Genomic DNA, 11,430 nt, shown 5'->3' with positions numbered 1-11,430 from the left:
CTTAATACAATTAACGTTCAGTAAAACATCAGAAACAAAGAAATTAATGCAACTAAACAGTGAGAAATCTCCAGATACTGATGGTTTCCATGCGATGGTGTTAAAGGAAGTAGGTGAGCACGTTGTAGATACCCTAACTATAGTCTTTCAGAGTTCCCTAGATTCAGGAGTGGTCCCTCTGGGCTGGAAGGTTGTACATATCACTCCATTTTTGAAGAAGAGTGAATGGGGAAACCAAGGAAATCACAGAAGAGTTAGCCTGACATCTGTGGTGGGCAAGTTGCTGGAGTCTATAATCGAGGATACCGTGACTGGACGCCGAGAAAAATTTCAGTTAATCAGGGACAGCCAACGTGGATTCATGATGGGAGGTCATGCCTGACAAATCTCATTGATTCTTTTTTTTTAAAGAGGTGACTAAGGTACTGGACAGGTGAATGTCGATGGATGTTATTTATATGGACTTTCCAGAAGGCATTTGATAAAGTCCCACATAAGAGACTGTTAATTAAGGTAGACACCCAGGGAGTTGAGGGCAAATTATTGACATGGTTAGCAAGTTGGTTGAGTGGTCGGTGACAGAGAGTGGGGATAATGGGTAAGTATTCCCATTGGCAGGATGTAACTAGTGGTGTCCAACAGGGCTCTGTGCTGGGGCTTCAATTATTCACATTATTCATTAACGACTTGGATGATGGCATCGTCAGTCATATATCCAAATTTGCTGATGATGCGAAGTTAGGCGGCATTGTAGAATGTCTAGATGATAGCATAAAGTTACAAGGAGATAACGACAGACTAGGTGAATGGAAAAAAACTGTGGCGGATGGATTTCAATGTGGGCAAGTGTGAGGTTATCCATTTTGGACCAAAAAAGTATCGCGCATGGTACTTCTAAATGGAAAGAGGTTAAGTACAGTGGATGACCAAAAGAGACTTGGGGGTTCAGGTGCATAGATCTTTAAAATGCCACAAGCAAGTGCAGAAATTATTCAAAAAGGCTAATGGAATGCCAGCCTTTATATCTAGAAGACTGGAGTATGAAGACACAGAGGTTATGCTGCAGCTGCACAAAACCCTGGTTAGACCCCACTTGGAATACTGTGAGCAGTTCTGGGCACCACACCTGAGGAAGGATATATTGGCCTGAGAGGGAGTGAAATGTAGGTTGACTAGAATGACACCTGGACAACAGGGGTTAAGTTATGAGGAGAGATTACACAAATTAAGCCTTTTCTCGCTCGAATTTAGAAGGTTGAGTGGTAATCTGATCGAAGTCTTCAAGATATTCACAGGAAAAGATAGGCTATATAAAGATAAACAAATTCCACTGTTCGAAGATTCTAAAACGAGGGGACATAGTCTAAAAAGTAGGGCCAGACCATTCAGGGGCGATGTTAGGAAGCCCTTCTTCACGCAAAGGGTGGTAGAGGTTTGGAACTCTCTCCCACAAACAGCGGTTGAATCCAGAACAGTTGTTAGCTTTAAATCTGAGATATATTTTTGTTAAGCAACGATATTAAGGGATATGTGCCAAAGGCAGGTATATGGAGTTAGGCTGCGGATCAGCCATGATCTCATTGAATGGTGAGACAGGCTAGAGGGGCTGAATGGCCTAATCCTATTCCTACCTTCCTATGTTCCAATAATCTCTTAATAAAGATCTTTCATCTTAACAACTCCGATGAATATTCCGAAATACCCTGCACAAAATATCAACCAGTTGGATCATTATACTTGTCAGAACAAATGTGCCTCTCTCAAATGCTGCCTATGTTGGGTTTATATGGGCTGATGATGCAAAGGTTGGTGGGACAGTAAGCTGTGACGAGGGCACAAAGAGACTGCAAAGGAAGATTGAAAGGTGAAGTGAGTGGGCAAGATATTGGAAGCTGGAATATTATGTGGAGAAATGTGAGGTTCTTCACTTCGGCAGGAAGAATAGAAACACAGAACATTTTTCAAATGGTGATAAACTGTTTAATGTTGGTGTTCAGGAAGGATGTACTTGCCTTCGAGGCGAGGAGAGAGAGAGAGAGCGAGACATAGAGATGGGGTGAGGGAGAAGGCCTGTATTAAATGTCCCAAAGATACTATACAGGGTGCATTATAAAACAAAATCTGACACCAAACACACATAAGGAGAGACTGAGGCTGATGACCAAAAGCTTGGTCAAAAAGGTTAGTTTTCAGGAATGTCTTTCAGCAGGAATGAGAGGTAGAGAGGCAGAGAGGTTGTGAAAAGTAATTCCCGAGTGTTAACAGGCAGTGGCATTAATTCCTGATTATTGGTAAAGATTTGTTAGGAAAGGGTATTAATATTTACGGAGCCGAGACAGCTTGATGTGGACAAGAAGCAAATCAGCCATGACCTGATTCAATGGGTGGGACATGTTCCAGGGGCCGAATGGCCTCCTTCTGTCTTCCTAAGGGTTTTATTAATATCACTGCCAATGCAATGTTGGTTTTCTGTTTGCAAAGTGCTGACAAGGTCGGGGTTCTCTCTGGTCTCCCATAAACCCTCCTGCCAGCCTTGGAACGACTCATTGATTCATGTCGAAGGGAACCAGTCAAGGGTCCTGGTCTATATTTGCTGAGCCTTCCAGTCTCACGCAGTTTCTCGTCTATATTTGACTGTCCATCACCCCTACTGTACCTCCACTCTGTATCCCATCCACCTGCCAAATTAGTCAAACCACTCCCACCCCCAAACGTCACTAGCAAAACTCCCAGCAAGGATGTTGGTCCCATTGCAGTTCAGGTGCGACCCATCTAACTTGTACAGGTCCCACCTTTGCCAGAATCAGACCCAGTGGTCCAGGAAACTAACGCCCTTCCTCCTGCCTTGCATTCATATGCTCAATCCTCTTATTCCTATACTCACTAGCACGTGGCACTGGGAGTAATCCAGAGATTAGAACGTTTGCGGTCCTGCTTTTTAATTTGCTACTAAGCACCCTAAGTACTTGTTGCATCACCTCATCCCTCTTTCTCGTATGTCGCTGGTAGCTATGTGTACCACAACCTCTGACTGTTCACCCTCCCCTTTCAGAATGTCTTGCAGCCATTCCGTGAGATCCTTGGCCCGAGCGCCAGGCAAGCAACATACCATTCTGGCGTCACTTATGCGGACACATAAACGCGTGTCTGTACCCGTTACGATAGAATCTCCCATCACAATAGTTCCCCCACACTTTTTCCTACCCTGCTGTGCAGCTGAGCCACCGGTGGTGCCACTGACCTGGCTTTTGCGCGTTCCCCTGAGAAGCTATCTCCCCCAACACTATCCAAAGTGGAACATCTGTTAGAATTGGAAATGGACCAAGGGGACACCTGCACTATCTGCCTAGTTCTTCTGCTCAGCTTGTGGGGGTCACCCAATTCCCTTTCAACATGAGCAGTCTTTACCTGCAGTGTAACCACCTCCCTGAACGTGCTATCCACGATGATATCAACCTCGCAGATGCTCCACAGTGTCCCCAACTGCCGCTCAAGATCCGAAACGCGGATTTTGAGTTGCTGCAGCTGGAGACACCTCCTGCACACGTGTTCACCCTGGACATTGGAAGTTTCCCTGACTTCCCAGATCGCTCAAGAGGAGCAGTCCAGGTTGCCGAGCTGCACTGCCGTAACTTACCCTGAATTTATATCCATAAATTACCCAACAATTAGATTATTTACACAAAAGACCTTGGGTCCCTAAAAAAAATGTACTATATTAAAACAAAACTGTAGACCTTTCCCTTTTCCTTTACTTTCCAACCCAGCTACTTGGAGTTATTCTCTCACAACAGTTACACACCAATTCTTGAGCATTGAAGAAAGTTTATTATCGAAGACAATATTTAAAATGCTTACTTTTTGTTTCAACTATCGACATTCCCTTTGATTCCAGGCCTTGCCATGTTTTGTTTGTCTATTCATTTGATTCCTCCAATAATCATTCCTTTATCTTTGTCTCAGCTGTTGTTGCACTTCTAAATCCCAGTGGTCATACTCAACTATTTTCTCTCCTATTTGCTTGATGTAAGTTAGGTTAAAACAGAAACTGGATTCTATTATAACTCAAATGACTTATTGCATGTTGCAACAAAACAGTTGCCTATTTAAAGATAAATGCAGCTGAACTGATTTTACCCCACATTAACACATTTATATTGTAGATGGATGTTTAATTGTGCATCCCAGGAAAAGTTACAAACCATTTACTAATCATGTTACCATTCACAAAATATGACATTGACTAATTCCTTTCTTAATGAGTTCACTGATTAATTATTATGAGGATTAAGTAACGTTAGTCATTTTAAAACACCATTCCAAGAACCTCCAATTCCCCACAGGACAAAATCTGCCTCCTCCTTCATCTCATTATTGTTGTTGACCACTCTTTCTCTTCTCTAGCTCATGCGTGGTGTGATCTGCACAAAGTATGCATGTTCTTACCTTCTAAAATATCATAACCCCAAATGACTACTGATGATGAAGAATGTTATTATCTGTTAAGACGTCATTGACTCTCCTCAGATTGAAAACGGTCACCCCACCTGCTTATCACCTCACTCGATGACAGTTATTATCCTTTCACAGGAGTGCTGTTAATTCCTAAATTATTGTCATGTAAGTACATACTATTAAAAGAACAGATAATGCTCGCTGGCTTATTATTTACCTCAGATACCCCTTTACTGTTGGTAGGAAACGCACCAAATCTTACTGATTTATTTTTCATCTAAGTTTCCCAAATACAAATAATGGTGTCATCAGTTGATAATATCTTTCGTTTATTTATCTTAAAAAAAGGTTTTCCTCAATAGTCAGCAACCATCTAGACAGTATTCCCACTAACCTTTTTGAAAATTACGTATGTTTATATCCCTTTAAACTCAGGTAGACTTCCTTTCGAGTGCTTGGAATAGCAACACATATTAATTTATTTATTATTGATTCAAATGTCATAAACAATTATTTCCATGTTTCATGGTTTCAGATGAATTTATCAGAGACACTAATGTCTACAGTTGTTATGCAAGCTGACTAAAAATAATTACAAAGACTTTCTCTAGAAAGATAACAAATAGAAACAGATGTATGAATGAATTAATGCCAATTCCTGACTTTTTAAAAAAGAAGGCCAAGCCTTCAGATCAAAATATTAACATGCTGTCATAAATGTTGCAGAATTCTTAAGCGGCTGGAGTTGATTGATCTCCGTGAACATTTGGTCCACTTATTTAGAGAAACAAAGAACACAAGGTCCATTCGGCTTGAAACCAGATGAGTTCCTTCTGTCCAGATATATGTGGTAATTTAGAAACAGTAAATTTCACAAAATCCTAGGTGGATACAAAACTGACTTTGTGGCAGGAAACAAAGGGTAATTGTTGATGGGCGTCTTAATGACAGGAAGGTTATTTCCAGTGGTATTCCGGGGAGCTCAGAACTGGGTCCCCTGCTTTTTGTGGTATAACAATGATTTGGACGTCATTGTAGGGGGCATGATCAAAACGTTTGCAGACCAGACGAATATTGGCTTTTTTGGTAGATAGCAAGGGGGATAGCTGTAGGCTGCAGGAAGATATTGATGGTCTTCTCAGATGGGCACAAAAGTGCCAAATGGTATTCCAGCCAGAGAAATGCGAGGTGGTGCATTTTAGGGGGTCAAACAAGACAAAGGAGGACACGATAAATGAGAACATACTGAGAAGTGAGGGACCTTGGAGTCAATGTCCACAGATCCCTGAAGGTAGCAGCACAGGTCGATAAGGTGGTTCAGAAGGCATATGGAATCCTTTATTTTATTAGCTGCAGTATAGAATATAAGAGCAGGGGGGTTACGCTGGAACTGTATAACTCATTGGTTCGGTCACAACTTGAGTACTGTGTGCAGTTCTGGTCACCTCATTACATAAAGGATGTAATTGCACGATAGAGGGTACAAAGGAGATTTACGAGGATGTTGCCAGGACTGGAAAAATGCAGGCACGAGGAAAGGTTGCACAGGTGTGGTTATTCCCCTTGGAACAGAGAAGGCTGAGAGGAGATCTGATTGAAATGTACAAAATCTGAGGAGCCTGGATAGAGTGGAGGTGAAGGACTTATTCGCCTTATCAGAGAGGTCAGTGAGGAGGGGGCAGAGCTTTAAACTGATTGCTAGAAAAATAGAGGGGAGATGAGGACAACATATTTTCACCCAGAGGATGGTAGTGATCTGAACCTCACAGCCTGAAAGGGTAGCTGAGGCAGAGACTCTCTACTCATTGAAAAGGAGTCTGGATATGCACCTCAGCTCCCATAATCTGCAGGGCTATGAACCAAATGCTAGAAGGTGGGAGTGGAATAGGTGGATCCTTTTACGGCTGGCTCAGCCAGGATGGGTCAAAGTGGCCCCTTTCTGTGCCTTCGACATTTTATGCTTCTATGATTCCATGGTTCTTGGAAGCTTCAAACACAAAATGATTCCTCTTCTCCATTGATATTCGTTCTGTGCTTTCGACCAATCTTTCATATGGTAATTCAAATGGCATCTTATTTACAGGTCTTGCGGATCTATGTCTGGTTGTTCTCCTTATGTATTCCTTTCCTTGAATGAAAACTGTTGGTCAGATTAATCAGAGCAAGATGCCGCTCAACTTCACAACCAGTCATTTCGTTTTAGCCTTTTTCAACGTCTGGCCCCAAGTTGCACCATTGTATGTTTTGGGGTTTTGAGGCTAAAACACTTTTAGTTAAAAATTCTCAGTTCTGAATTTTCAATTTATTACAATGGGATTCTCAGTTGTGCCTGACCTAGCATGTTACAAATAATGGCTAGTTATGAACCCAGTATAATTTATTAAGCAAGATGTTATAAATACTTAACAAAAATGCACTGACGACAACATGGACGTTTCTTATCGTTCAAGATCAGGATTCCTTGAATGTTGCCGGCACAGGCGATGCCTTTGTTCTCCTGTCACTGAATTGACATTACGTTGACCTGTGTTTCAGAATAATTACACAACAGACACCATTGTAAACTGTACCAGCAAAGACTCTGAGTTTCCATCTTTTGGGCTTCCGATTCCTTATTATGATATCCTTTGAATTACCTCTTCCATTAGTTTACCATGTTGTTCAACTGCCGTCACTGCACTTCTGTAATTACAGTGGAGTACGCTAAAAGCATGTCCATCTCTTATTTACTAGCCTCCGAGAGTTAACATTTCATTGTGTGAACAAATAACAGATCCTTGCAGAAACAAAGCAGTTGGACAATCAATGTTTCATCTTCTTATCAACAATGCCAACTATCGAAAACAATTCACCTCAACATTCCCAGGGTGCCAAAGCAATTAAGAATAAATGTGCCTCGTGGAATATCAGGAAGCAAAATTTTTTTCAAATGTAAATGTTTTCTTCTACAGATATATTTAATTGATCAAGTCAGTTAGCATACTTATTAAACTGCATGGTTTTTGTTTAATTTCTTTTTCTTTTGGGCCTCCTTTTCTCGAGAGACAATGGATACGCGCCTGGAGGTGGTCAGTGGTTTGTGAAGCAGCGCCTGGAGTGGCTATGAAGGCCAATTCTGGAGTGACAGGCTCTTCCACAGGTGCTGCAGAGAAATTTGTTTGTCGGGGCTGTTGCACAGTTGGCTCTCCCCTTGCGCCTCTGTCTTTTTTCCTGCCAACGACTAAGTCTCTTCGACTCGCCACAATTTAGCCCTGTCTTTATGGCTGCCCGCCAGCTCTGGCGAATGCTGGCAACTGACTCCCACGACTTGTGATCAATGTCACACGATTTCATGTCGCGTTTGCAGACGTCTTTATAGCGGAGACATGGACGGCCGGTGGGTCTGATACCAGTGACGAGCTCGCTGTACAGTGTGTCTTTGGGGATCCTGCCATCTTCCATGCGGCTCACATGGCCAAGCCATCTCAAGCACCGCTGACTCAGTAGTGTGTATAAGCTGGGGGTGTTGGCCGCTTCAAGGACTTCTGTGTTGGAGATATAGTCCTGCCACCTGATGCCAAGTATTCTCAGAAGGCAGCGAAGATGGAATGAATTGAGACGTCGCTCTTGGCTGGCATACGTTGTCCAGGCCTCGCTGCCGTCGAGCAAGGTACTGAGGACACAGGCCTGATACACTCGGACTTTTGTGTTCTGTGTCAGTGCGCCATTTTCCCACACTCTCTTGGCCAGTCTGGACATAGCAGTGGAACCCTTACCCATGCGCTTGTTGATTTCTGCATCGAGGGACAGGTTACTGGTGATAGTTGAGCCGAGGTAGGTGATCTCTTGAACCACTTCCAGAGCGTGGTCGCCAATATTGATGGATGGAGCATTTCTGACGTCCTGCCCCATGATGTTTGTTTCCTTGAGGCTGATGGTTCGGCCAAATTCATTGCAGGCAGCCGCAAACCTGTCGATGAGACTCTGCAGGCACTCTTCAGTGTGAGATGTTAAAGCAGCATCGTCAGCAAAGAGGAGTTCTCTGATGAGGACATTCCGTACGTTGGACTTCGCTCTTAGACGGGCAAGGTTGAACAACCTGCCCCCTGATCTTGTGTGGAGGAAAATTCTAAATCACCTCTAAGTCTGCCAAATGATGCTTCACCTCTGGAAGGAGGTGGATGAGCTTTCCGGACGTCGAAGGTGGGCACTGAGGAAATGGCTTATTACCTGCACCAGCTTCCACCCCCCCTCCTCCCCCCTTTACCCCCTTCCACCCCCATCCCCTTCCCTGCTCCACCCTCTCAGCTCACCCCCTCACAACCCTGTCCCAGCCCACCCCCCCTTGCACCATCTTCACCCCGCACCCCCTTCCCCTGCACCCCCCCACCCCCTCCCTCTACCCATCCCCCTTGCATCCCCTCCTCCCACCGGCACCATCCTGCACCTGTGTAGGGGCTCCAACAACCCCACTGCCTTGTGGGTGTCTCGGGAGAGACCAAGGCTAAGGGAGTAAACCCGAACAGATAATCCGGAGCGGAACCCCGTAGGCGGTCATGTGTCACCTTTGGCATGTTTCCGGCAGTTCCTGCAGCCATACTGGTGCCAAACGTCGTGTCCTGCTCTCCTTTGGACCCCACCAGAAAGGCCGAGAGGGGGTTTTGACGACTGGGCAACTCTCAACCTCCATAAATATGCCCAGGCATGCGCCATGGAGAGGTCACTCCATAGTTGTCTCACAGCGACTAAAACAACACAGAAGGCAGCAGTTACGAGTTATAAGTCCAGACAAATTGGCGTAGAAACTGGGCGCCACGGATTGCCTTTGTCGGTGGGAGAGGTCATTGCACCTCACTGGACAGCTACCGCCCGCCTCAAACCGGGCAGCCCCCGGTCAATAAGGTTCTGTCCCGCCACAGTCTGCCTGCTTCAATGGGTGCTTGGAGCTCAGGGTCATAGCCCGAAAGGTGGACTGATAAACCGCACCAAACAACATGAAAAAAGGAAACAAGGTACCAGCCCTTCGCTTTGCAAGCTGGAATTTCAGAACTATGTGTCCTGGCCTGTCGGAAGACCTTACACAAATCAACGATTATCGGAAGACCGCCATCATTAACAACGAGCTCAGTAGATTCAATGTGGACATTGCAGCACTTCAGGAGACTCGCCTACCCGCGAGTTGCTCTCCAGCAGAGCAAGACTACACCTTCCTCTGGCAGGGCAGGGATCCTGAAGAACCAAGACAGCATGGAGTGGGCTTCGCCATCAGAAACTCCTTTCTCAGCATGATAGAGCCTCCCTCAAATGGCTCGGAACGCATACCGTCCATCCGACTGCACACCACCTCTGGTCCAGTCCACCTACTCAGCATCTATGCTCCAACACTCTGCTCCCCACCTGAAGCTAAAGACCAGTTCTATGAACAACTCCATAACATCATTAGCAGCATCCCCAACACCCAACACCTATTCCTGCTGCGGGGACTTTAATGCCAGGGTTGGGGCCGACCATGACTCATGGCCCTCCTGCCTTGGGCGCTATGGCGTTGGAAGGATGAATGAGAACGGGCAGAGACTGCTTGAGTTGTGTCCCTATCATAACCTCTGCATCACCAACTCGTTCTTTCACACTAAACCCTGTCACCAGGTTTCATGGAGGCACCCAAGATCGCGTCGTTGGCTCCAGCTAGACCTCATTGTCACAATGCGAGCCACCTTAAACGGTGTTCAAATCACACGCAGCTTCCACACTGCGACTGCGACACCGACCACTCCCTGGTGTGCAGCAAGGTTAGACTCAGACCAAAGAAGTTGCATCATTCCAAGCAGAAGGGTCACCCGCGCATCAACACGAACAGAATTTCTCACCCATAGCTATTACAAAAATTTCTACATTCACTTGTAACAGCCCTTCAAAACACTCCCACAGGGGATGCTGAGACGAAGTGGGCCCACATCAGAGACGAAGAGAAATGCAGACTGGTTTCAATCTCATAATGAAGAGCTGGAACCTGTCATAGCCGCTAACCGCATTGCACTGTTGAACTACAAGAAAGCCCCCAGCGATTTAACATCCGCCAGATGTACTGCGCAAAGAACAACTAGGCGTTGCGCAAACGACTACTGGCAACACCTATGCAGTCATATTCAGCTGGCCTCAGACACCGGAAACATCAGAGGAAAGTATGATGGCATGAAGAGAGCTCTTGGGCCAACCATCAAGAAGATCGCCGCCCTCAAATCTAAATCGGGGGACATAATCACTGACCAACGCAAACAGATGGACCGCTGGGTTGAGCACTACCTAGAACTGTACTCCAGGGAGAATGCTGTCAGTGAGACTGCCCTCAATGCAGCCCAGCCTCTACCAGTCATGGATGAGCTGGACAGACAGCCAACCAAATCGGAACTCAGTGATGCCATTGATTCTCTAGCCAGCGGAAAAAAGCCCCTGGGAAGGACAGCATTACCCCTGAAATAATCAAGAGTGCCAAACCTGCTATACTCTCAGCACTACATGAACTGCTATGCCTGTGCTGGGACGAGGGAGTAGTACCCCAGGACATGCGCGATGCCAATATCATCAACCTCTATAAAAACAAAGGTGACCGCGGTGAATGCAACAACTACCGTGGAATCTCCCTGCTCAGCATAGTGGGGAAAGTCTTTGCTCGAGTCGCTCTGAACAGGCTCCAGAAGCTGGCCGAGCGCGTCTACCCTGAGGCACAGTGTGGCTTTCGTGCAGAGAGATCGACCGTTGACATGCTGTTCTCCCTTCGTCAGATATAGGAGAAATGCCGTGAACAACAGATGCCCCTCTACATTGCTTTCATTGATCTCACCAAAGCCTTTGACCTCGTCAGCAGACATGGTCTCTTCAGACTACTGGAAAAGATCGGATGTCCACCAAAGCTACTATGTATCATCACCTCATTCCATGACAATATGAAAGGCACAATGCAACATGGTGGCTCCTCATCAGAGCCCTTTCCTATCC

The sequence above is a fragment of the Heterodontus francisci genome, unplaced genomic scaffold (genome assembly GCF_036365525.1).
Source record: "Heterodontus francisci isolate sHetFra1 unplaced genomic scaffold, sHetFra1.hap1 HAP1_SCAFFOLD_72, whole genome shotgun sequence".
NCBI lineage: Eukaryota > Metazoa > Chordata > Chondrichthyes > Heterodontiformes > Heterodontidae > Heterodontus > Heterodontus francisci.
Note: the sequence above shows the minus strand (reverse complement) of the source record.